This window comes from Theobroma cacao, chromosome 10, assembly GCF_000208745.1.
Source record: "Theobroma cacao cultivar B97-61/B2 chromosome 10, Criollo_cocoa_genome_V2, whole genome shotgun sequence".
NCBI classification, from domain to species: domain Eukaryota; kingdom Viridiplantae; phylum Streptophyta; class Magnoliopsida; order Malvales; family Malvaceae; genus Theobroma; species Theobroma cacao.
In genome coordinates, this window is record NC_030859.1 from 6,517,820 (window position 1) to 6,543,657 (window position 25,838).

At 32.1% G+C, this 25,838-nt stretch overlaps 1 pseudogene; it reads left to right on the forward strand.

The window, feature by feature from the left end:
- LOC18586615 lies at positions 9,704-12,710 on the forward strand (annotated as a pseudogene).

Here is a 25,838-nt window from a genome sequence, read left to right on the forward strand (position 1 = left end):
TTTATCATAAATTATTCCTTTCAACTTTTATCACTTTTAAACATTTTAATGGACCTCAATTTGCATTCGATCAACTTTATTTATCAACATATCAAAGTATGGGGTATTTCACAGCCTTTCTCTTGTTCCTGCTTTGAACCTTGGTGGTAATACAGTTGTTCACAGTTTTCACAAGTTACATTACACACACGTTGGTGGCTGTTCAATTATTATTTTCTTATTTTCAAAATTTTCATAAAAATTCTATGAATTCATTAAATCAATAATAATATAAAATAAGCATATATTTAGTTGATTTATTTAATATCAAGGGCAGACTCAGGAATTTTTTTGAATTGTGTCATAATTAAAATAATGATTAAAAAACTAAATATGTTAAATTTCATAAACTAGAAATGTTAATATTAAATTAAAGAAAATGTAAATTTAGTACATTTATTTAATACTTCAAAATAAAAATATTTAAAATAAATATAATTGTCCACAATGATTTTTTATATTTTGAAAACGTTGCATGATAGCATCAAGAGAAATACTATCAAATATATCTTTTTCAATATATGTCGCCAAAGAATTATTTATCCACTTATCACTGATTCAATTACGTAACCTGTGCTTTATAAATTTCATTGTTAAAAAAGTTCTTTCAACCGACACTGTTGCAATTGGTAAAATCACTGTAAGTTTCACTAACAAATAAACCAAAAGAATACATAATATTTCTATTTGTCTCAACATCCAAACACAAGTCCGCAATATAGTTTTCAAGTTGATTTTCAAATCCCACTAAATCCACTGCTGAAAAATTAAAAAGTTATAATTAAGCCATACGAATCAATCTTTTTTTGTTGAAGGCAGAAAATGAATTGCTAGGATTTGCACTTTTGAAGTGGGAGAGTAGTTTAGATTTTGACTTTTTTAATAAAATATTTAATTATAGAATTTTTTTTTATCTTTCCATGTAGTATTTAAATATTAATATATATAAATTACTTTTTGATAATATTTAAATATTATTTTTTGTAAGAATATTTAAATATTATTAATATATAGATTTTTTTAATAAAATTTACTTTTTGACTCCATTCTCTACAAAATTACAAAAAAATTACCGGGTTCATTAGCTTATTAAATATAAAAAAATTTAAATAAATAATATAATAAATATTTTTTTAATTGAATGTGTCATGTGACACCACTCCCATGTGTGTGGGTTCACCTATGTTTAATACGATACTTTATTCATATGACTTAGATTTTTTTACTAAAGAGACAGAGTGTTTTTGAAAAACGTATTTATTAGTCTCAATAACTAATGTATCATTTTAAATGTTTTACTTATTTGGTAGGAGATTTTTCATAACATAAAAATTTATTTAAGCAAAAAATAATTTATACAATTATAAAAGACTATTATAGCTCAAAAAGCTTTTAACGGTTTTACTCAAAGTCACTCCTAACTGCGTCAAAAATTGTATCGCAACACACTGCCCGTGAAACAAAATTTGGGCACTAATCTGGTCAAAATGAAAGCTCAACTCTACCTATTCATACTGTCATAATTTCATAGTCACATTCCAACATAACTCCTTGTTCCATAATTACACAACAACTCCTTGCAGCAGCTTTACATTCTCTAGGCCCTGCGAGCTGTCCGAGCATCAGGGCATCAAAATTCCCTCACAAACAATCAAGCAAGGGCACAGCTAGAGCACTTTCAAAGGGGAGGTCAAACAGTACGAAACGTTAAACAGTTAAAAAAAACTTTATATATAATTTAATTATCATTTATTTAAAAAATAAATAAAATTCAAAAGATATTGGATATACAAAAAATGCACATTAACAGTAATGATGGTGTTATTTATATATATGATTGAATGGAATTATAAAATGAGTATTTCTCACTCTTTGCGTGCAAGAGTGGAAGAGAAAACAATTTTTTAAACTTAAATAAATTACCTCTTTACTTTGTGTATTCTAACTTTCTCCTTATTTTTTGTTTGCCTTTTAAATTGCTAATTAATATATTGGGTTATTGAATTGAACTATTGAGATATAATATATTATGATAGACTATTAGGTTAGACTGTTAAGATATAATATGTTATAATAAGCTCGATTTATATTAAAATCTAATGGGTTTGGATTAGTAGACTCACTTTTATTTTTTATTTTAAAATTTCATAGGCTTAACATATTAATTTAGAATTTATTTGTTGGGCTTAGCTAATAATATGCTAATCATAATGACTCTAATTTTATCAAATAGTTTGAAGAATAAAACTAATTATTAAATAAAAAATTATTTTGAAAGCCATTAAAAATATATATAATAAATAAAATTGTATTGAAACTAATTATTAAATAAAAAATTATTTTGAAAGCCATTAAAAATATATACAATAAATAAAATTGTATTGAAAGAAATACAATTATTTCATTCTATCAATTTATATGTATATCCTTGTTACTTAAAGTTTGCAATATACATGTTAGAATGAATTGGTTATTCTGAATAAAAAAAATAATATATTGATGAAATTCTAAGCAACAGTGCAACACTACAACTTATCTTTGAGAATTACATAATAATTTATTTATTTTTAAAGATTAAAATTATAGAAAATAATATCCACATAACAGAAAAAAGAAAAATATAACAAGTTGAAGATAGAATTTACATATGACATAATAAAAAAGAAAGAGAAAAAATATAATTGATAGTTCATAGAAATTTGTGAAAGAAAATCTAAAGAGATTTGGAGCATCTAAGTAAATAAAATAGAGATAAATAAATAAATATAAATTAAAAAATTTAAAACTGAGTCAAGCATATAAAATTATTATGATATTTTTTATTTTTATTAATTATTAAATGAAAAATCATTTTGGGAGGCCATCAAGAAAATTTATAAAAAATTTAAAAAATTTTATATAATATATAAAAAATTTTAAAATTTTGGGGGGCGGGGCATGTAAGGAGGCTTCGCCTTTGCAATCAAGCATGTATTTATCCCAACCTTATATATTACATTTCATGATGACAAGACCGGCATAGACATCAGACACGAAATCCCCAATATTTCACAGAACAGTATACTAGTATTATTGGAGGATCTTTTATTTCTATTCTTTTAGATACAATTATAGACATTATTTTTTATATGTCTTTTCTTATTAATTTTTACTTTACTTGCACTCCAAGGAAGTTTAAGATTAGAATTTTTTTATAATATTTATTTTGCTTGCACTCCAAGTATAACTTGTGTGTGTAGATATATATTTCTTCATCTTGTTAATAAAAAGTAGGGTTTTCTGGTTTCATTTTTTTGAGATATTTTATTTTTAATGGTATCAGAGCAAGTTACGAAACCTTGATTTTTTTAATGGCTAGAGATGATACAAACAATGACAAAGGCAAAAGTACTGAAGAATTGGTGGTAAGTGCAAGTGCTAGTCAAAGCAAGGCCATTGATACCACTTCTCCATTTTACTTGCATTTGTCTGATCATCCATCCCTGATTTTTGTGATGCAACTATTCAGTGAAAGTGGAGATAATTATTTCACATGGAGGCGTCGCTTTATGAGCGCATTCTATTCCAAAAACAAAATAGGTTTTGTGAATGGAACGAAAAAAAAATAGGATGTTGATTCCCCAAATTTACAGTCATGGATACAATGTAATGTACTAGTTCTTTCATGGTTTATAAATGCACTAGCTAACGAACTTCAAGATAGTGCTGCTCATGTTGAAACTACGAGAGAAATATGAGAAGATTTGGAAGAAAGATTTACTCAAGGAGTAGCACCGAGAGTCTACGAGTTAAAGTGTGCCATAGCCTTTTTACAATAAGAGAAATCTTCAATCCCATATTATTATGGTAAATTAAAATCCATTTAGGGTGAGTTACAGGGTCTTAATCCTATCCCTTCATGAAATTGTGGATGCACTTGTGATACGGCGAAAAGAATGTAGTCTATGCGTGAAGGAGAAAAGGTTTTTGATTTATTGATGGGACTTGATGAAGAATATTCAACTATATGATCACAAATATTGAGTGTTGATCCATTGTCAAATCTTGGAAGATCTTATGCCATTGCAGCACAAAAAGAGAAGCAACATTCGGTCGTTGCAACTCGTGCACCCATCATTAAAGCTATTGCCTTGATAACTAAAGATAATGAATTGCGGTAAAAAAAATGATGATGGGAGCCATGGTCAATTTCCATCTTGTATCCACTGTGGGAGGTCGAACCATAGTAAAGAGAATTGTTACAAGGTGATTGGTTATCCAATAGATTGGTGCAAATTTGGAAGGAAAAGCGACAAACAAACTAGTGGTGATCAATCACGTACCTGTAGAAATCAATGTGACAACGACTCTACAACAAACGTCTTCTAAAGTTGTTTTTGCTGCCATTGTGGATGAAGTTGGATCGTTAATCCTAGGTTTGACTTCCATGCAGCATTAGCAGCTACTAGCTCAATTAGGTAGTCATGGAGCATTTACAAGTAACCCATATGCAAACATAGCTGCCTCCAATTTTTCTAGTAAGAAAAATGATGATGGGTTGTTGATACAAGAGCTAAAAATCATATAACCCACAATATAGACTCTTTATCAAATGTGGTATCTCGACCCAATATACCACTAATACAAATTCCTAATGGTGAAACAATAAAGGTTTGCCTTGGGCCAAGTTACTCTTGAAAAATATTAATCTTTGAGCAAGTCATTGGGGTTCTTAATTCTTGTTTTAATTTATGGTCTGCTAGTAAATTGACAAGTGATTTACATTGTATGGTAACTTTTTGGCCAAATTATTTTGTGATTTAGGACTTACCCTAGAGGAAGCCGATTGGAGTGGATAGAGAGTCAATGGTCTTTATTACTTGGAGCCGATGAGAGGCAAGAAGGCATTGATAGCCAACCATTCGATTAAGGCAAGCTTATGGCATCAATGCTTAAGGCATTTACTAGTAAATCGCATTCCTCTGGTTCCTAATTTATCTATTTCTTTTTATTGCAAGAAGACTTTATTTTGTGATGCTTGTTGTAAGGCAAAACAAACGCGAATATCTTTTCCCATCAGTACAAATAAAACTATACATGCTTTTGACTTAGTACATTGTGATATTTAGGGCCTGTACAAAACAAAATGATTCTATGGATCTCACTATTTCCTAGCTATAGTGGATGATTTCAGTCGAGCAGCATAGGTCTTTCTCATGAAATACAAGTAAAAAATCAGAACGTATTTATTGCAATTTTTCAATTAGGTTTATACACAGTTTAACTTGTAAGTTAGAATTCTACTGATGGACAATGGCTTAGAGTTTACTCATGAGTATTTAATGACTCATTATTTTGATCATGGCATAGAATGCCAATCTAGCTGTATAGGCACACCACAACAAAATGGAGTTGTTAAGTGAAAGCATAGGCATCTTTAAAGTTGCACTAGCATTGTGATTTCAAGCACATCTTCCTATTTCATTTTAGTGTACATGTGTTCTTACTGCTATATACTTGATCAATCATATATCGCTCTTTATTTTATAAAATAAAGCTCCATATGAGATTTTACTTGGAAAGAGTCCCACATATGATCATTTGAGAAGCTTTGGATGCCTTTGTTATGGGCATATAATAGCAAGCCACATGACAAGTTTGCCCCACATGCTAAACCAGGTGTTTTTGTTGGGTATCCTAACTGGGCAAAAAGGATACAAAATTTATGATCTTGAAAGTAAGAAGATTTATGTTTTGCTAGATGTTCATTTTTTGGAAGAAATATTTCCATTTGCAGATTCCTCAGCAGCAAAAATTGTATAGCCACTTGATTGGGGTCAAACTACTACATTGGATTGTCCATTCAACCAAGTAGTGCCTAATGTCCCCAAACTTGGGCTTAATGAGTCATGTATAGGCATCAACCCATCTACTAGCCTAATAGCCCAATAGACGACCCACATCGCTAGCAATTACACATGGGTCTGCTATAACTGGGTCCACTTCCTTCACCGATCCACATGAATCTTTTTCACTTTTTAGCATTGGGTTTGAGTCAATCAAATCCGATTTGTCAACCATAGTAGCCTCCTCATCTGACCCAATTGATTTTAACTTGGTCAATGAGTCTGAAAATATTATTTTAGATGTTTCTATTATTTTCGGCAAACGATAATGGCAAGTTTCACACTCCTTGTCTGGTTATGATTATGTTTTGCCCTTTTCTCTTGCTCGTTCAAGCATCTTTTTGCTTTTATCTTCTCCTTCGGCTAACTCAATAGTACATCCTCTCTCACAATTTATTTCTTATTCTAAATTTTCTCTTAGTCACACTACCTTTTTAATAGCTATCTCATCCATCAATGAGCTGAAATCATTTTTTCAAGCAGTCAAACATGCGCATTGGAGGGAAGCCATGGAGAAGGAAATTTTCTCTTTGGAAGCAAATAATACTTGGACTTCATAACCTTGACCCCTTGGTAAACGGGTTATCGATTCAAAATGGGTTTACAAAATCAAATATCTCCCAGATGAGAGTATTGAGCGCTACAAGGCACGTCTTGTTGCTAAAGGTTACACTCAAATTGAAGGTGTTGAATTTCATGAGACATTTGCTCTCGTTGCCAAATTAGTCACCGTACATTGTTTGCTGGCACTTGCTTCAATTATGCATTGGGAATTACATTAACTAGATGTGAATAACGCCTTAACATGGCGACTTGGAGGAAGAAGTTTACATGAAGATCTCACAAGTGTTTGCTAAACAAAGGGAGCATCGGGTTTGTCGTTTATAGAAATCTGTATATGGACTCCGTTAAGCATCTCAAAATTGGTATCACAAGTTTACCACTTCTCTTCTTGCCATCGATTTTCAGCAATCAGACGTAGATCACTCTTTGTTCATCTTCTCTCATAGTGAAAGGTCTTTTATTGCAATTCTCATATATGTTGATGATGTCATCATCATAGGAACAGATTTCGATCGCATTTCTAAGCTAAAACATTATTTGGATGCAAACTTTCACATCAAGGATCTTGGCAAACTTAAATATTTTCTAGAAATTGATGTGGCATAGTCTCCAGCAAGTATTGCATTAGGCCAACACAAGTATGTACTTGATATCTTCGCTGAGAGTGGTCTCATAGGTTGCAAACCAGCCAACTTTCCCATAGAGCAACTACACAAGCTTTCACTCGACTCTAGTGAGCTTTATGCTGATCTTGAGCAATATCATCAACTGGTAGGTCGTTTACATTATCTCACCATAACTCGTCCAGATATTAGCTATGCAATACATATTCTTAGCCAGTTTATGCATGCCCCATGACAACCATATTTTGATGTTGCTCATAAGGTGTTGCATTACCTCAAAGGAACCCCAATACAAGGTATCTTACTTCCTTCATATGGTTCATTGTCTTTGAGAGCATATTATTATGCAGATTGGGCAAGATGTCTGATGACATGCAAATCTCCTACTGGCTATATTATCTTTCTTGGGTTTTCTCCCATCTCATGGCGATCCAAGAAACAAATGGTGGTTTCCTGTTCTTCTGCTAAGGCTGAATACCAAGCCATGGCCACCACCATTAGTGAGATCATTTGGCTAATACGGCTTTTATGAGATCTTAGAGTGACACACATTGCACTGGTTCCTTTGTTCTATGACAATCAAGTTGCTATTCACATTGCAACTAATTCGGTCTCCACAAACGAACAAAGCACATAGAAATAGATTGCCATTTCATCTGACTGCACATTCAGTCACAGATTGTTGTTACTCGACCTATTTCTTCACAAAACCAAGTGGCTGATATATTCATTAAAGCATTCGGGTACGATCAGTTCCATAAACTGTTGGTCCAGTTGGGCATTTCTACCCTTCATGCTCCAACTTGGGGAGGAGTATTGGAGGATCTTTTATTTCCATTCTCCTATGCACAATTATGGGGATTATTTTTTATGTAATCTTTCCTTATTAATTTTTACTTTACTTGCATTTCAAGGAAGTCTATGATTAGAATACTTCTTTTTTTGACATTTACTTTGCTTGTACTCTAAGTTTACCTAGTCTATATATATACATATATGTATGTGTGTGTATATATATATATATATATATATATATATATGCATCTTCATCTTGTTAATGAAAAACTAGGGGTTTTCTAATTCTATTCGTTTAAGATATTTTATTTTTGAAGAATATTACACTCATTACATATCTTGTAGTTTGTCGTTGCCTCTGTCGTTACTTTAGGTTATTTATTTGAATCTTTTGATAAATAATATATGAATAAAATAAATTATCGAAGGCATTTATCAATTAGAAAGGCATATAGAAACTGTAATTGTTGAAGTAAATTGAGAAATCATGAACTTAATGTAAAGAAAAAAAAATCATCTTATCTTAAATTTAGTCGTGTGTAAGTGAAAACGTGATATAAGACAAAAAATCATCTTATTAACACATCAAACATATATAGGTTAGGATGATATTTATCTAATTCAATTTACTTATTTTATTTTACTTCTGCATCCCTCATACGCACCAAGCGCATATCTAAGTGTGTGAAAATTAAATAAAGTGGGAAGATCCCTTGCATTACCCGAGCAACTGACCAGTTTATTATTATACCTAAAACAACTATCATGAGATCAATTATAAACTCATTTGCAAGACCTCGTATTGGCTTTTTCCTCCTTTCGTTTTGAATAAATCATCATGTGTTGTAACCACGGGTGGAGCCAAGATTAATAAAGTTGATGGGATATAATATAAAACACAGAATCTTTTTCTTCTTCTTTTTCTTTTTTGTTTGTGTGGTGGGGGGCAATATCATTGGTCTAATTTGCAACGTAATAAATGTAAGAATTTTAAAAACTTTTAATTGACATTGACTTTTATCGAGATGCAAATATTTTGGGATATGTAAAGAAGGACAATTATTTTATATATCGTTGAGTGGAGTTTTCAAATTTTACAAACGAGATTAGAATATCGTGTTTTTGATTTGTCATATTAATTTATTATTTTGTTAAAAATATATATGGAGTATGTGGTAACCCTATAACCTTTTGTGGTAAAGGAAAAAAAAGAAGAATTTCATGCTCCATGGAGAGAGCAAAGGGAGAGATAAATTTATTCAACTATTGGGTTCTTTGGGGAATATATAGACTTGGTAATTCTTGAAAAGATAATTTCATTGTATTGTTTCAATTATTGTCCATCTTAAGTTTTGATAAAAAAATTTAAGATATTAAATTTAGTAAGTTTGCTTATTTCTCATAAAAATAAATTTTATCAAATTTGCGCCGTGATTTTCCCTATACCCTAGAGGGTTTTCCACATATATTTAGTGTTTTTTTTTTTTTCCTGATGATGCCTGTGATATCTATCGATTTATTTTTTCCTCTGTTTGCTTGATTGGCTTGGATTTATTGTTTCGTGATTATTATTGACTTGAATTGTGTTGCTCGTCTATAATTAGTATTGTGGTAATGTTTTATTTGTTACTTGAGTCCTGACACATACACTGTACTCTAATCTTGCATAACAATATTAAACACTGATATACAAAAAATGTGGTAACGCAACTAGCACAAATAAATAAAAATTAAAAAAAAAACCTAGTATAAATAAAAGTTTCCAGAATTCATGCCTTTGGAGTTCATAAAGGTTACTTGGGCTAGCTTCTGCATGTAAAAGGTGAGTGCATTGATCTTCTCATTTCTTCTGTGAAGTTGCAGCTTTTATTAGTATAGTCTTATTCATGTTCTTTCCATTGTGTTAAGTATAGTTTGTTCACATTAATGTGTGTGTGTGTGTGTGTATATCCTTGATTAATTTTCTGAACTGTAAGAAGTATTATCTTCTCCATTTTCAGGAGCAGGGTTTTGGAAATGGGATTTCTGAATCTCTTCACTGTGGCAGTAATGCCAGTTCTGAAAGTAATATTGGTTACTGGTGTTGGTTTGTTCCTTGCTTTGGATCGCATAAATTTATTGGGGTCAGAGGCAAGACACCATTTGAACAATGTAAATATATAGAAATGCATTCCTCCTTCCTCTTTTACTATCTTTTGTTACATAAAAACCTTTTGCATCTACAATTGACTGGTTATCAACATGTTATTCTGACAACCATCTTGGGCTTACTTGATCCTAAATGTTTAGGATTCACAGTCTTTGATGGTCAATTAAATATACTTGATGACGTTTTTAACCAAAAGAACTTTAATTTTTTGATGCTCTGCTTGTTTCATGATTGCTACGTTCCTATGAAGATGAGTTATAAACTAAAGATACATTTCACTCTTTTGGATTTTCTTTACAGATTGTATTTTATGTGTTGGTCCTGCACTTGTCGCCGGTAACTTGGCTGAAACCATCACTTTCGAAAGTTTTCTTACCTTGTTAGTTCCATTCCATCCTTTACCTTGTTTCTTTTTTGCTTACTTGTCTCTGCATCTCTTGGAAAATCTTACGAGGGATGGTTCATTTTATTTCTTGTTTCTATCCAGGTGGTTCATGCCAGTGAATATTTTTATAACGTTCATCTTTGGCTCAGCACTGGCTTGGCTTCTCATAAAGATCACTAGAACTCCTAGACACCTTCAGGGCGTGGTCATCGGTTGCTGTTCTGCAGGTATATAATTCCTTTTTCTTATATATTCAACGATTGGTGTCATTTACTTTCTGGTTCTACTGGAAAACTTGCTCAGGAAATAGGGGGAACCTGCTTCACATTATGATTCCAGCAATCTGTGAGGAGTCAAATAATCCCTTTGGAGATTCATCTGTTTGCTCTACACATGCTGAGGCTTATGCTTCACTATCTATGGCGGTATGATTCACATATGATTCTAATTGTTAGGATTTTTGAAGTTTTTTTTTCCTTTGTATGGTCTTGATATTATTAGTGAAGATGAAATATTGTTAGTATCGAAGAGGATATACTAAAGCACAAAAGAGACTATAAGGGTAGATGTTATCTCCTTACTTCTCCCCACTCAGAATAGAAAATAAATTCATATACTAACTTCAATTTTCAATTTCCATTTACTGCTTGAACCTACAGGTAGGAGCCATTTTTATATGGTCATATGTGTATAGTGTCATGCGCATGTATTCAGCCATAAGCCCGAATTCACCCAGAGACACCTCTGGCTCTCAAACATTTACGGAGGGTTGTGAAGGTTTTCTACCTATAAAGGATTGCGACAGTTCTGACGACTACACAGTGCAAGATGAACTGCTTCTCAACACCTCTGGGGGAGGAAAGGTTTATACCGGATCTGTTTTAATCCCAAAATAATGCCATCTTTAGTTGTAAGCTGTTTATATATATATATATATATATATATATATATATCTTGTGAATCTTGGTGATTTTGTCCTATTTTGTTAACTGGCTTAATGCTCATCCAATGCCTACTAGAAACAGTTTCCTTCTCTTTTGTACTAGATTGATAATCTTATTAACATTTATGAATAGATACCAATTTTAAACCGCATTAAGATGATTATGGGGACGATTGACCTGAAGAAGGTGTTTGCACCAACAGCAATTGCAGCGGTATGCCAAAATGGTTATATCTGCCGCATCACTGCATCTTCATATATTTCATTTTAGAGCAACTAGTGTTAAGCTACTCAATACCTAGCAGAAAACATGTGTCTTCTTGTTATTCCTTTTCCCCTTCAGGTTGTCGGGTTTATCACCGGCATAGTCTCTCCAATCAGAAAACTAATGATTGGTGAAAGCGCTCCTCTTCATGCAATTGATACTTCTGCATATTTGTTGGGGTATGTTTTATTAGGCCTCCTGTTTTTTAGCTTCTGATAAAGTGATTGTACTCTTTTGTATTAAAAAAACATATTTCTTACGTGCAGGCAGGCGGCAATTCCATGTATGACTTTGGTACTGGGGGCAAACCTTCTGAGAGGTGCTTCCCTGTTCTGATTCTAAGCTTTAGCATGCTTGGTTTTGGTCATTGTAGTTCCACCTTGAATGGTCACAAAAAACATTTCTCTCATCAAGAGATAAAATCATTAAAGCTTGTTCTTGCAGGTCTAAAAGGATCAAATGCAAGTGTATCTGTCGTTGTTGGAATTCTAGCAGTGAGGAGCATGTTCTTGCCTCTCTTGGGGATTGTTGTCGTTAAAGTTGCAAACCGTTTCGGCATGGTTGGATCAGATACATTGTATCAATTTGTTCTTATGCTTCAGTATGCCGTTCCGCCTGCAACGGCTGTAGGTATGACAAGCTTATGATTCCCCATCCAATCTCAATGTCCCCGCTAACGAAATATTGAAAAGCTTTACATTGTAAATGACTTTAGTTACAACTACCTGTCTAGACAGGACAAACTGTAAAACTCATCCTATGTTTTTTGAGATGTAATAAGTTAAGCAAAGCTAATATTCTCTTCAGCAGCAAGACAATTTCCATGACCACAGTAGTGAAATTTTTAGTAGCTGACATTTTGATATAACTGTTTTCTTATTCCTCGTTACTCTGATGAACTTTGGCAGGAACAATAACACAGTTTTTTCAGCTTGGTCAGAGTGAAAGTTCTGTGATTATGCTATGGTCTTATGCCACGGCTTCATTCTCCCTCACACTTTGGTCAACCTTGTTCATGTGGCTTCTGGCTTGATTTGTTGTCAAAGTTTTATTCCTCTTGTTAGTATATGCCCTTGAGCCAATTAGATTGGTCAAGAAATATATATATTGTCATTTAATGCATACTTAATCGCATAACTATATGTGATAGAGGTTTTTTTTTATGTTAGTGCAATAATAAAGAGTTATTAAGTACTAATTGGATGAAGCCCATAAAACATAAAGGCCTTGCAAGAGAATTGTAAAGTTGTTACAATTATGAGATCACTATGCATCAAAGCCATGTTCCTAAAATTGTTCTTAGTCATTGTATTGTCAAGACAAGGCATTGACAATGCTTAAAGACTAGTACATGTTATGCCTCTTTACTTGGGAAGTAAGCAATCGATCTCATAGATTGAAGTATATAGGATACTTGAGGATAACATGTAGGTGCTTATTAAAGAACAAGTTTACTAAACAGGACCTGTTATGAGAACTCCATTTGGTATTTAACTCAAGTGTCTATGGAAAATGTTCTCATGTGATAGTCTTGCAACCAGTCCTTGGACTTAAGACACTAGATCATCTTGTATGGGGAATGACATACTTTGATTTCACCCCTATGGATCTGGAATCGACCAGATGCCAAAATAGGATGTTTTTGGGTATGTCATGATGCATGCGAAGGTGAATGAGTGGTCAAAAAAGAATTCATCACCCCTAGTGATATGAGGGGTTGATGTATCTCACTTGTTCTCAATTCTTGATTAACTTGTATAAAGTCTTTGGCAAAAGCATGATGAATTTGAGGAAAGTTAGCTTTCTAAGTTCATAAAGTTAGTTATGAATTATGAGAACTAATATGGAATGTCATAAGTAAACACCGAGCCATGCTTAATGACATATTTGAGATATTTGATGAAAGGACCGTATTGCACTGAGAGGCTTATCACTAAAAGGCTTTGTCAAATTGTTTAATTGATTCTCTAACATTTTGGTGGTCATGATGTATTGCTAGATGTCGCTCATGATCTGTAAATATAAATCAATTATCAAATTGATGTTTGATTAAGATTTATATTTATTGCCAACATGTTAAAAGTCTAATAGGTCACACACATTAAATGACATGATTGAGATTAAATAAGGATAATTAATTAAGTTGTACTTAATTAGAATAGACCAAAATACAGTGAGAAATTAATTAAGTTCACAGAGACTTAATTAAATTAAAATACAACTGTTGTATTGAGGGTTACAACTTAATTTGGTTATATAAATATATTATGTTAGCAAATTCAAACTCTAAGCCTCTAGCCACTTCTCAGCTGTTTCATAAAAAAAAAATAGTTTTCTTTATCTTATAGAAATAAGATTCAGCAAGAATTTTTAATCTTTTTGTTTTGAAAACAAAACTTGCTAGCACAAGTAAAATCCTACTTTTGAGAAAGTCATATTCAGTCATTGTGTGGATTACTGTTAGAGGCCAAATACTTGTGTGGTTGAAGATTTGACAAATCCTAAAAATGAATAAGCAAATATTTTAGATTTAATTAGCTCTTGATTACGATATTTAGAGTAAGGTATATAACAATTAAACTTATGAGTGTTCATAATTAATTTAAAAGTTACATGAAAAATATAAACATTAATCCTGTAAGATTGGATTGCTTATCTGATTAAATACTAGTTTATTTTTCAACTGTGCTATAATTTTAATTGTTGATTATTTTCATATTTGATCATGAAGTTGAATCCCAGCACCTCTAACTTCTGTCACCATATAACATATAACACCGTAAGGCCAAAATAGTAGAAATGTTAGCTTAATTTGTTTTGCTTCGAAGTATGCTGTAGGAGTTTGAAGCTCTGAGTTTCACAGTGGTGAATTCAATGTGTATCAAGGAATACGAAGACAATCTTTTATTGAGAGTCAAATTTCTAGCTTTGTGTTTGTAATGATATACATATAGAAGCAAGGAATTTAAGATAACAAACAAAACAATTAACTATCCTGATTTGGTCATAGACAGGAAAAGGTCCAAACCTCCAGGTTAAAGATTCATTTGTGCCAATCCTGATTTGGTCGACAACACGTTGAAAACCCATATCCTTTGTCTGTAGGATTGTACAATTCTGGTAAGTTTGATAATCCTAGTCTATTTGAATATGAACAGTATCACAAAAGGCTCACCGAATCATTATTTTATCAATCTTTTAGCCACGCTATGTGAATGTTTCAATTAATAACCTTTTTGATGAAATTAATGTATTTCTAAACTCAGAGCAAAGAGAGAGAGTTTTTAGCGAGAGAAAATGAGACCAGTAGAGAGAGAAAGCTTTTCACCGTATATTCTACTTGTATTGTTTTTCCTTTTTAAAGGTATTACATGGGTACAAGAGAGAGAAAAATGTTCACAGCATAACGATAAATCATCCATACTATATGGAAGCTCCAATAGGGCTTTGACACTTGCCATGTAGAGGCTTCAAGAGGAGCTGTGAAACTTGAATAAGGCTTTCAACAAGATTACTAAATTTTGGCACGCGGATCTTAAAGGAGAGTTGTGATGCATTTAGTGAGTGGGCGGCATCTTGAAGGGTATACATTGAGCGAACCGTATGGGTAGACCCTCTTGAATTATTAAAAGCAACAGTTTAGAATAGAAGAATCACTAGTACAGAAGTAATTTTTTTTTTTAGTTTTTTTAAATTATTTATTAATTTTAAAAACAAATAATTCCCTAATATGCCATTCTAATGGAAAGATTTGGACAATAACTGGCATGTCAACCAAGCAAAACATAAAGAACTTCCTACAAAGAGCAAGAAAAGAATAGAACACATCAGCAAAAGAATTATAAAACCATAAAAATGAAAGAATTTTCATATTGTTGTTTTGAATTGCCTTGGATTTAATTAAATAAATGGAAATGTCTGTGTTAAGTTGTACAAAGAGTACAAGAATCAAGAAAGAATTATAAGATAAAGTAGAAGAACAGTGAAAATATTATAAGCAATTAATCTTATCCTGTTTCTTTTTTTAAATGAAGTAGACTAAAATGTTAGGTTATAGGTACACAATGAACCCATTTTGATTTTAGCATGAAAGGTACATAATCATCAGTTACATTGCCAAGAGAATGTGAAGGCCATGAATCCAATGGAGCCAAGGGTTTGGGGAAGGTTTTGGTTTCCCATGTAAATTAGAAGCAATGAGAAGTGTCTATTTTTTTTTTTGGGGGGGGGGGGGGTGGGGCGGGGGGAATGGAGGGAAAGTTTATGGGCTGAACACAGTGCATGGCTATACTTTGTATTTTGTAATAGCATGTCATAAAAATTCAACCATATCCAGCCTCAATGAGAGGTAAAGCGGGTCTATTTTTTATAAAGCTCAACTAAGGCCTTATGTTCCTTACAAATGATCATGATATTGGTTTGCATTTTCACATCACACCTCAAACAATTTGTATATGTAATTTTAACTATAGCAACTTGTGAAATACCCCATACTTTGATATGGTGATAAATAAAGTTGATCAAATGCAAATTGAGGTCAATTAAAATGTTTAGAAGTGATAAAAGATGAAAGGAGTAGTTTAGGATAAAATGTTTCGCAAGTGAGAAAATAATAATAAAATAATAATAATTTTATCGGAGGAGAATTTGTGAGATAAAAGGCGATTTGGAAGTCAAGTGAGGCATAATAAGGTATTTTGGTACCAAGGAGACAAGATAAATTTTTAGAATAAAATAATATTAAAATATTAATATTTAGCCGGATGTCGAAGTCAATCAAGAAGGAGGATCATATGGTTGATCCAAGTGGGGGAGAAGATGACAAGCCCGACTCTACAGAAATATTTGTGATGACATACATGTGTCGATAGCATGTTTACATGCTAAGAGAGTCTTGAAAAATTTACAAAAGTCGGTATTGTACCTAGAGGTACAATAAAGTTGATTTAAACCTTGAACTAGATCAAATAGAGAATTTACAATGAAATTAAGAATTTTAAAGTCCCAGAATGGGTTAATATGGTGATTCGGAGTTCGAGGATCAATTTGGAGTCAAATTGGAATTTTCGCTATCTAGGGGCAAAATGGTCATTTGCCACCTGGGGACAAAATGGGAATTTTAGAAAAGATTTTTTTGACCCCATTTGACTTATTGGAGTATAATTTGACTTATTGAAGTATGATTTGAGGTTTAGAAGTGAAAAATTTTAATTTCGGTATAATTTGGAGTATAGGGGTAAAATGGTAATTTTGCCACCTCAGGGGCAAAATTGTAATTTTCCACCACCAGGATATTTTTTCCAGCACATGGTCTTCCTTTGTCTTCATCTTTGACCCTTGACTAAACATGTGGTGGAGATAAAATGTTTAAATTTTTAAAATTTTAAAAACGGGCCAATGACATGATGCCATGTGTCATGCCTTTATTAATTTATTATTTTCCTTTTTAAAAGGCACAAAATCAGCCCATCTTCCACCCCATGGCCGGCCAAACCAGCAAGAAGAGAGAGAAAAAAAAAACAAAACCCTAGAGAGAGAAAATCAAAGAAAAAGTGTGAATTTTCAAGGAAATTAAGTGAAAAAGGTGAGATTTTTTCTATTAAGCTTGAGTTTTCTTATTCCCAAGCATTTCTCTTTATTTTCCATGATTAAATTACATGTTTTCATGATGAATTCAATTCTGAAAAAATGGGTTAGGAGAGAGAAAGTTGTTGGATTTATTTGATTTTAATTTATGTTAGTGTTTTTAGTTAGTTTAGCATATTTAGAAACAAAACAACAAGAAAAGAATTTATTTTCTCCCCCAACCATTAATGGCTGAATTTACCATGTAGTGAGTGAGGATGAGTTTGATTTTATTCTAGGAGAATTGGTTAAGGAATAATGAATTATGAGCCTAGAAAAATAATGGGAATTTTCGGAGCAAAAATACGAATTTTTACCCACTAGGGGTATTTTCGTAATTTGCTGTTGGGACTGATAATTTGCATCACACTGAGGGACATTAAGTTAATTTGGGTGCAATTGAGGTATAGAAACTGAAAAGAATTAAATTGGAGTTTAAACGAACCCGTTAGGAATTTAATCGGGTGATAAGACGAATTAGGCTAATACCGGATTTAGATAGTTACCAGTGCATTTTTGCATTCCATATCATGCATTGGTAGTCCAAATTAGTTTAATTTTGATTTAGTACCAACTTAGTGAAATTCTCGATTTTGTACTGTGTCAAGGTGGTGAGTCCTCCAATAAAGGCAAGGAAATTGCATCCGAGGACCAGTAGACAGAGTGCTTCGAAAGTCTGCATTCTAGACATAGTGAGTAAACTTATTATCGTCTTAATTATCTAGAGTAGTTTTATACAACTATGTGATTTTATGAAAAATGGGTTTAAATGGTAAATTGTTATGTTTTAAGGGAAATTGTGATTTTATAAAATGATTTTATAAATTTTCTGGAAAATCGAATATTGGTTTTGAAAATAGAGTAATTGGAGACTGCTAGTTTGTGTTGCAAATTTATGGTTTTGAATTGAATGGCTTATGACAATAAATGAGCATGAATGGCTAAACTGATTTTGGTGTTATAATTATTTATACTGTGTATTCAGCCTTGAGAGGCTAGGTTGCGATAAATTGCCATGTCATGCTAGAATGAATTTTATTGATTGGTGGATTATATATTAATTATTTACTGCAGAGGGGGTTCCGTGGACCAGCCTATTAGAGGGGCACGGTAAACTCCATTATATTATTACCTCGAACGGAGAGGCGCGTAGGGTATCTCCTGGGGTAAAGCTTAGGGTTCACTTCACGCCAAACCACCACGTGAAGGGGAACTCAGCCAACGCCAAGGAACGGCTGTATTTTTTTCAAACAAAAATATATTTTAAGTGTATACAAAATTTTAACAGCCTTGGCGGACTCGGTTAGATGCCCTGCGCAAGGTATCACCGAGTATGAGTTTTGGCACGAGCCAAAGTTTTAAGAAATTCATAAGCCAAGTTGATTACTCGATTTTTATGGATTGATTTTATTTGGTTGAAATGAGTTGAATGGTAATGAAATTACAGTATGATGATTTATTTTAATTGTCTCCATTTACTCGACTTTAGATAGTTTAGATGGTATCTGTTTACTCACTGGGATTTTATAATCTCACCACCCTCATTTCCTCACATTTCAGGCTCAGGGAATTCCGTAGTTAGCTGACTTGAACACGGACCTTCATTTGGACTCGAATCGGTAAAAGCTGTAGGTTTCCAGCTTCCGATGCATTTTGGATAGATATGGGCCCACGTGTCACTGTAAAAGAAATTTTATGCTTTGGTTATTTGCTTTATAGTATATATGAATATAATTATCTTTTACGCTATAAGAATTATGTACCGATAGTTTTATGAAAATTATTTTACAAGAAAATAGTTTATTTTATTGAATATTTTTATCATATTCAAATGGTCAAATTTTCACTTCAAATGAACGTTTTAGATACTTAATTTTTTTTTCTTCTCATTAAGTATATATTTTCGGCTTACCTACTATATTTTTAGCAAGTTTCGAGGTTTTCGACAAAAATGACGAAAATGCCCCTATGAGCTAAAAAAAAAAAATGTTATGTTATGATTTGGAAATGATTTGTAATCCTTCGTATTTTGATTATTTGATAACTATTGCTCACCGGGGAAGTGCGAAAGCTGATACGAGAGCCTTGCGAGGTTTTGATCGACATTCGGGGTGAAGAATGTTTGTCGAGGCTTCGCGGAGGTTGTCACGGGCTCGATGGAGAGTTCCGGGTCGTGACAACTTGCATCGTTACTTACCCACTAAAAATTATTAAAATAGAAAAAATTATAAAAGCAACTATTAAAACAAGTCTACTGCTAACTGTGTGCAAGACACGAGTTTCTTAATAATTCTATGATATAGAGTTATTTGGGTTTAATTTTGATAGTAGTTTAGCTTAGTTCTTATAATAATGCATAAAAATTAATAAATTTATTTAATTATTTTAAATTAGTTAATTTAGATGAGTCAATCTAATCTTAGTTAATTTTATATTTAATTTGGTGTTAATGTGGTTAAGATAGGTTTTTATTGAGTTATTTGTGCTTTTGTAGGTATTTGATGAAAGAAGAATTTTAATGAAAGAAAAAAAGCCATTTTAAGGTGCAAACTTGTACTGCATGTATTTTGGTATTTCAACCATAACTCTCTCTACAAAACTCCAAATGAAATGATTCTTAGACCATTGGAAAGATAAGAGAAAAAGACACAAATTTCATGTTTACCACTTTACTCAGTTTGGCATGGAAAATGGTAAAAAATCTTGTTGAAATTAATGCACTACATCAGTCCTAAAGCAATTATGATTTTTGTTAATTAATTGGACAAAGATGCGACCCACGTAGTCTGATGAGGAAATCCTGATTGGAATTTATTTCTTTCTTTACCCAACTTGCCCTAACTTCAAAGCCCTATAAAAATAACTTTTCAGAAGACTTTTAAGGGAAGGAAAAGAAACACCAGATTGACAACTAAGAGTCAAGCCATAGAGTCATTGAAGCTAGGAAGAATTTGAAGGATTTAAGAAGATTTAGAGATCAAGAATACAACCTTTAGTTTTTCCTATCTTTTTGTTATTCTCTTATTCTCTTGGATTTCATTTTTAATGTTTAACAAGCTCCCAATCAAACTCTCGTAAGTTAATCCATTTTGTTTCTACTAATCCATCACTTTTACAAAACTAGCTTCCAAAAGCTAGTGAAGTGTCTACAACTTTACTGTTTTCCATATGAAACCCTTTTAAAAGGGCCTTTGCATATTTTCTTTAGTGAAGATATATGTAATCAAAGCTTTAATTGAATTCCATACCTAGGAAATAGAATATTTCTCTAAAATATGTCATATCAAATCAAGTCTCATTCGAGTTTTGAAGTCACCCACCATGGAGCTACTTGGCTCTATAACAAAAAGATTGTCAACATAAAGTGATACTATGGAATTAATTGACCACATTGAAGTTTTTAACATACAAAGTAGGTTAATTGTTGTTGTAGTTGAATCTTTTATCAATCAAGTAACTGTCATTCCTTAGGTGTGTGCTTAAGTTTGTAAAGAGTTTTCATAAGCCTGTAGACCTTATCTTCATTTCCATTCTTAACATAACCTTCAGGCTACTCAATGAAAATGTCTTTAATTATGATGCCATTTAAGAAAGCATATTTCATATCCAGGTACCAAATTTTCCAACTTTTGCTGATAGATAAGGTTGCTAGAAGCCTTATAGGATCATGTCTTGTTATTGGAGCAAAAGTCTTCATGTAGTTGTGAAACCCTAACTTTACATTTAAGTGTAAGTTGGAAACTTTTTTCCATGTATATATATATATATATATATATATATCTATATCTATATATATATAAATTATGCTATTTCTTTATGAGTTGTTACAAGGGATTCCTAAACAAGAGGTCTTTAAATTTCTCTTCAAATAGTGTTTAAATTTATTGAAGGATGATTGTTGAAAGAATGAGAGAAAAAAAGAACCAAAAGAATGCATTTTTGGAAGTTAAGGTAGCAAGGGTTGATCCTTATGGAAGAAAGGTAGATCTTTGAAGGTTTCAAGACTCATATTTAGCTTTTGGAACATGCAGGTTTTCTTTTTTTTTAAAAAAAAAGTAAAAATAGTTCATACCATCCTCTTTGCTTGAACAAGAAAAGATATTGAACTACTTGTGTGCTTCATTATTCTTTCTTTTTTTTTTTGTGTTAAGTGGTTTTCTTTTGCTTTCATGGTTCAGTTGTTATTTTTCAGCACCCCATTCATCATCCATAAGGGTACCCCAAAGTTGAGATCTATGGCCAAGACATGCCTTTATAACCTTTACTGTTAATGACACCAACTTCTACCATTGCATTTTTCCTCTCTTTTCCTAGCATGTCTTTTAATCGATCCTTACAAATCTTTTCCCATATACATTGAACCATTGCAACCTCTTTTACGTAAAATTATCCTAACATAAAATATTATGATCAGCATCTTTTATATATAAGTGAAAACAAACAAATTATTTGTCTAATTCAACAACATAGTTAATACCTCCAAGCTTCTTCAAATTAACTCTTTAACATCATCAAACACTTTCTTCCATGTTGGCCACGGACGATTGAAGCGACTTTTGACTATTTTAATAATGGAAGTGGTGACCCTTGTCACTAAGTTAAACATAAGTAAAACAAAAGAAAAGAATTCAATAAATTACATTTCTAATGATATCCATCAGAATAAGCAAACTCATGTTCTTCATTTGGAACTTCATTATCATCACCATCATAACTATCATCACTATTAGTTTCTTCATCTTCATCTCCTATTTTAGCTCCTCTTTCATTTTCTTCACCTTCTTCTTCATCCTTAATAAATAAATGAACCGCTTCATAATCAATACTTGCTAGAACTATAGGGATGTCAAGTTCATTTGAGAAAGTGATGAGTGCATCAAATAAATATATTTAACTTGAGATTAAATGCCTAATTAGTCTAAGTTAGACTAGATTTAGGATCAGATTTAGGTGTTTTTATATATTTTATTAGTTTAGTTTAATTTATGTTTAAATGTTTATTTTAAGTTAATAATGTTAGTTTTATTTTATTTATATTTATGTTTATGTTTTTGTAGGAGTAGGATCAAAAATAATTTCAATTGGTGAAGAAAGGTGCATAATGGATTAGTGCTCTATTTGCATATATTTCGATTTCTCAAGCATATCTTGCACTACAGAAGCTAAAATGACATGATTTTTAGACTATTAGAAAGCTAAGAGGCAAGGCAACAACTTTGATGCTTATCACTTTGCCCAGTTATGATCGGAAGGTAGTTAAAATCTTTGTCGAAATAAAAGTACTACACCAAAAGAACAAGATTGAGTAGAACCTTTGAGAGCCACGGCTCTGGAAAATGAGAGCCACAGTGCTCACCGTATTTTCTAGAAAAAAAAAGCTTATGGGATTTTGAAAGCTATTTAAGGGGCCTTTTTCAGAGGTTTTTAGGAAGAGGCAACAAGCAATTTCTCTGGAGAAAAAGAGCCAAAAACAAAGCAAGAAAGTAAGAGAATTAGAGGGAGAATCAAGATCACAAAGCATCAACTATTAGTTTTTTATCTCTACTTTTATGTTTTTCTTATTTTTTTTGACTTGGATTAATGGCTAATTTTCTTTGGATGAAGTTTTTATTAGATATTATGAGCTAAATTTATTTTTCTAGGATTGCAATTGAACTCACATGTAATCTAAATTTTTAATCTCTTTCTTGCTTACTTTAATGGGATTTGAATTGTTTATTCCAATTTGTTCTTAATGCTTTTAATTGCTTGGCCACCAATTAAATTGATTTAGGAACCTAAACAAACTTGGGCAAAGGAGTTTAGTGTAGACTAAAATTGGGATAGAATATGATCATATTAATTGATTTGTGTATAGGATAGGGATATACGTATAGGCCGTATGTAGCCAGATTAGAGCCTGAACTTAATGAGTCTGTTTTAATTTCAATTCATGTAGGGATACAGTGTTTTGGTTAAAATATCTATTTTTATAAAATGTGTCAGAAGACCTTTATAAATAATTTAAGATTCTAGGTTAGCAATTCAACACATTAAAATAAGTTAAGGAAGGGAGGTAAGATTTAGATGAAGTGTGAGGGATATTGTAATCCTAGGCTTGTTTGATTGGATATTTTCTCAAGTTATTATTATTTTGATTTTTCTTGTTGGTTTTAAGTTTAGTTAATTAGTTTTAGTTAATCAATTAATTTTGAGTGTTTGGATAAGACTAATTTGTTCTAATTTTAGTATGTAGTAAAATTTTAGATCAATTCTCTATGGGATCGATACTCTGCTTGTTAATATATTGTCTATTTGATACGTATACTTGCGTAGTAGAATTTTAATTGACAAGTTTTTGGCACCGTTGCCAGTGAATTGTTTCTAGAATTTTTACTAATACTTTTGGTTGAGGTGATGAATTATTGTAACTATTAGTGGACATCTGAACAATTTGTGCCTAAGAGGGTTGTTAGTGATTATGAATTGGATATGAGGGCTTTGGCAGCTCAAGTAGATGCTTTGTCTCAAAAAATTGACACTTGGGGTGTTAATGTTTTTCAAAGTCCTTTTGTGGCATGCGAGCTTTGTGGAGATAAGCGTTCAAGTGATTGTTGTCCAACTTATTATGAATCAATGTAATTTAATGGAAACTTCAATGGGCAGCAAAACAATTCATACTCCAACAATTACAACTCAAGGTGGAATCACCAAAACATTTCATGGAAAAATGATCAGGGTCTTACATATTCATTATAGCTTATTTTCCATAATGGTTTTCACTCACAAGTTAGAGTTCTTATCCCTGAAGAGAAGCCTACCATAGAAGATGTTCTCATGCAATTCATGACGAAGAATAATGCCATCATTTAAAGTCAAGGAGAATCAATTCGAAATCTTGAGACTCAATTGGGCCAACTTGCTAATTACATCAACAATAGGCCTCATGAAATTTTACTAAATGACATTGAGCCTAATCCTAAAAGAGAAGAATATGGTAAGCATCTTGATGAGGTAAATGGCAAGACTGTGGTAGATGATGGAGATAATGTAGATCAAGGTAATACTGCCAACGATCAAGTTCAAGATGAAAAAATTAACCAAGAGGAGGAAGTATCTACACTACCATAAGTCAAGCCATATGTGCTTTCCAATCCTTTTCTAGATACAGTTGATGAGTTACCTAAGGAGGCTGTTGATATGGAAAATCCAAAGAAACTCCTTGAAGCTTGTTTGGTTCAAGATGCAACAACCAAGGACCAGAATGAAGAACTTACAAATGTTGCATATGTTTTAAAGGCTACACCAAAAGTGCAGTATCCAAGAAGATCTCAATTTGAGAAGTTGGGTAAAAATCAGCCTATTCCACCATTTTGGGTTGAGCAAGCACCAAATTTTGTGTTAAAGCCATTACAACCTCATCTTAAGAGGAGACTACTTTCACACTTAAGCTTTTTCCATACAAACTCCAACCTCCTTAAAGGGTGAATGGAGACCTCAACCAAAGTTAAGCTAGTGACTATAAAGAAGCACTTCTTGGGAGGCAACCCAAGCTATATTTTTTTAGATTTAGTTGTTATTTTAGTTACTTTTTGTTTTTCTATGTAAATAAGTCGTTATAACCTCTCTTTAGCTTATTTTGTTGTGTATGCAGATTTGGAAAGCATGAAGATGAGGAGAAAGAAAATTAGAGTTTTCAAGGCACTACCACCATTGATAAGGGAGTTTAATTTTCTTAATTTTTTTTAGCTTTTCATATTGAGGACAATGTGCAATTTAAGTTTGGGGGAGGGTTTCTTTGTTATTAATTTTTGTGATGTTTTTAGGTTAGTTTATTTTCGTATTTTTTTTTTGTTTTTAGGATTTATTTTAGGAATGCTTGTGATGAAAATTTCCTATGCCATGATATTGCCAATCCTAGGATGATATTTTGATTATCTTGCTATTTTGATTCTTGGTTTGATATAGACATGAATTAAGTGATTGTGATATTTTTTTGTTAATTTCATTATAGAATGCGATTTCTAATAATTTGTACACTAAATTTTTTACTTAGAATTATCATGTGATTTAGAGAAAGTATATGTTGATAAAAAGTATAGTGAAGTCAAGGATTCTAGAAGTTGTTTGATTCTCTCTCGAGGTGAAATTCTAGATAACACTTAGGGTGGGATATTATTTAGGCTAGCTTTAGACCGTTTGATCCTTTCAAGCTAACCTTGTTAAACTTTTATCCCTAGTTTACCCCTTTGATCCTAATTTCTCCTTTCTTTGTTTAACCACATGATAATAACCTTAGCCTTAAAACAAAATTTCAATTTTGCAACTCTCACTCCCAAGCATGTATATTGTTTTAGGAAATATAGATTGAGCTAAATGTTGAAAAAAGTAGAAAGGTGGAGTTGCTAAAAAAAAAATTAAAAAATTGTTAGAATTCACCCCACTACCTACAATAAAAAAAGAAATAAGTTTGGGGGTACGAAATTGTGATAACAAAAAAAAAAAGAGAAAAAGAAGGAAGTGTTGAACAAAAAGAAAAAAATTGATGAAAATGGTGTACTTGGTAAAGGAAAATAAAGCTTTATA